Genomic DNA, 2923 nt, shown 5'->3' on the forward strand with positions numbered 1-2923 from the left:
CTAACTCCCTTTCTAATTTTCGAAAATCCCTTCCTTCTTTTTCAAAATTCCTTTTTAATTAACTAATTATTTTAATTTTTAATTTTAATTTTATTTCTTTTCTAATTTTCGAATTTTATTTTAATTTCAAATTAAAAACAAAAATATTTTTATTTTAATTTATTTAATTTTCAAAAATTCTTCTCTCTCACCTCCTTCTAATTATTTATTTATTTACTAACACTCCTCTCTATCTAAGAATTCGAACCTACTCCTCACCCTTGTGTTTGGATTCTCCATCTTCTATTCATATCTTCTTCTACTCACATAAAGGAATCTCTATACTGTGACATAGAGGATTCCATATTTTCTTTTCTGTTTTCTTCTTTTTCATATGAGCAGGAACAAGGATAAGAACATTCTTGTTAAAGCTGATCCTGAACCTGAAAGGACTCTGAAGAGGAAGCTAAGGGAAGCTAAAGCACAACTCTCTGGAGAAAATCTGACAGAAATTTTCGAAAAAGAAGGAGACATGGCCGAAAATAATAACAATGCAAGGAAGATGCTTGGGGACTTTACTGCACCCAATTCCAATTTACATGGAAGAAGCATCTCAATTCCTACCATTGGAGCAAACAATTTTGAGCTGAAACCTCAATTAGTTTCTCTGATGCAACAGAACTGCAAGTTTCATGGACTTCCATCTGAAGATCCTTTTCAATTCTTAACTGAATTCTTGCAGATCTGTGATACTGTTAAGACCAATGGGGTTGACCCCGAGGTCTACAAGCTCATGCTTTTCCCGTTTGCTGTAAGAGACAGAGCTAGAATATGGTTGGATTCTCAACCTAAGGATAGCCTGAACTCTTAGGATAAGCTGGTCACGGCTTTCTTAGCCAAGTTCTTTCCTCCTCAAAAGCTTAGCAAGCTTATAGTGGATGTTCAAACCTTCAAACAGAAAGAAGGTGAATCCCTCTATGAAGCTTGGGAGAGATACAAGGAACTGACCAAAAAGTGTCCTTCTGACATGCTTTCAGAATGGACCATCCTGGATGTATTCTATGATGGTCTGTCTGAATTATCTAAAATGTCATTGGACCATTCTGCAGGTGGATCCATTCACCTAAAGAAAATGCCTGCAGAAGCTCAAGAACTCATTGACATGGTTGCAAATAACCAGTTCATGTACACTTCTGAAAGGAATCCTGTGAATAATGGGACGTCTCAAAAGAAGGGAGTTCTTAAAATTGATACTCTGAATGCCATATTGGCTCAGAATAAAATATTGACTCAGCAAGTCAATATGATCTCTCAGAGTCTGAATGGATTGAAGGAATCATCCAACAGTACTAAAGAGGCCTCTTCTGAAGAAGAAGCTTATGATCCTGAGAACCCTGCAATAGCAGAGGTGAATTATATGGGTGAACCCTATGGAAACACCTATAATCCCTCATGGAGAAATCATCCAAATTTCTCATGGAAGGATCAACAAAAGCCTCAACAAGGCTTTAATAATGGTGGAAGGAACAGGTTTAGCAATAGCAAGCCTTTTCCATCATCCACTCAGCAAAAGACAGAGAGTTCTGAGCAGAATCCATCTGGCTTAGCAAATATAGTCTCTGATCTATCTAAAGCCACTTTAAGTTTCATGAATGAAACAAGGTCCTCCATTAGAAATTTGGAGGCACAAGTGGGCCAGCTGAGTAAAAGAGTCACTGAAACTCCTCCTAGTACTCTCCCAAGCAATACAGAAGAAAATCCAAAAAGAGAGTGCAAAGCCATTGATTTAATCATCATGGCCGAACCTACAAGGGAGGAGGAGGATGTGAATCCTAGTGAGGAAGACCTCCTGGGACGTCCAGTGATCAATAAGGAGTTTCCCTCTAAGGAACCAAAGGAATCTGAGACTCATCTAGAGACCATAGAGATTCCATTGAACCTCCTTATGCCATTCATGAGCTCTGATGAGTATTCTTCTTCTGAAGAGAATGAAGACATTACTGAAGAGCAAGTTGCCAAGTACCTTGGTGCAATCATGAAGTTGAATGCCAAATTATTTGGTAATGTGACTTGGGAAGATGAACCCCCCTTGCTCACCAATGAACTGAGTGATCTGGATCAACTGAAATTGCCTCAGAAGAAACAGGATCCTAGAAAGTTCTTAATACCATGTACCATAGGCACCATGACCTTTGAGAAGGCTCTATGTGACCTTGGGTCAGGGATGATGACAAGCCATCCTAGCCTATTTTAGTTAGTCTTTTTCTTTTGTTTTCATTAGAATTATGCACTTTCTTGAGCTACAAGCAAGCTAATTGAGTAGATTTTCATGTTTTCCTTGATTGAACCAACCATATATGAATTCATGCCATTTCATGAGGTTTTATGCTATATTTGTTGCATATTATGAAAGAATGAATATCTCATGATTTTGAGCATAGCTTTGATTAGTTTGGTTGATTAATGATAGGAGAAGAAAGCTTGGAGAAAGGTTGAAGCAAGAAGGAATGGCTAGGAGTGAAGAGAGGACAATGGAATAAGTGAAATTGAACCGGGAAGCAAGAAGTTGGACCTAAAGTTAGCATCAAACTTTTGCACAAACTTTTGGTTGAAAAGTTAGCCCCAACGTTAGCCCCCTATCTTGGAGGCTAACGTTGGAACTTGAAAATTCTCCCCTGGGCTTCAAAAGTTTGCGCCAACGTTAGCCCCCTAACTTTGAGGCTAACGTTGGCACATGAATTCCTCCCTGGCCATCCAACGTTTGCGCCAACGTTAGCCCCCTAACTTGGAGGCTAATGTTGGCACATGAATTTCAATGGGGAAGGAGCAAAAGTTTGCGCCAACGTTAGCCCCCTAACTTGGAGGCTAACGTTGGCACCACAAGCACACTAGACAAGGCCAACGTTAGGGTCAAAGTTAGACCCCTAACGTTGGCACCAACGTT

This window comes from Arachis ipaensis, chromosome B09 (genome assembly GCF_000816755.2).
Source record: "Arachis ipaensis cultivar K30076 chromosome B09, Araip1.1, whole genome shotgun sequence".
NCBI classification, from domain to species: Eukaryota; Viridiplantae; Streptophyta; class Magnoliopsida; order Fabales; family Fabaceae; genus Arachis; species Arachis ipaensis.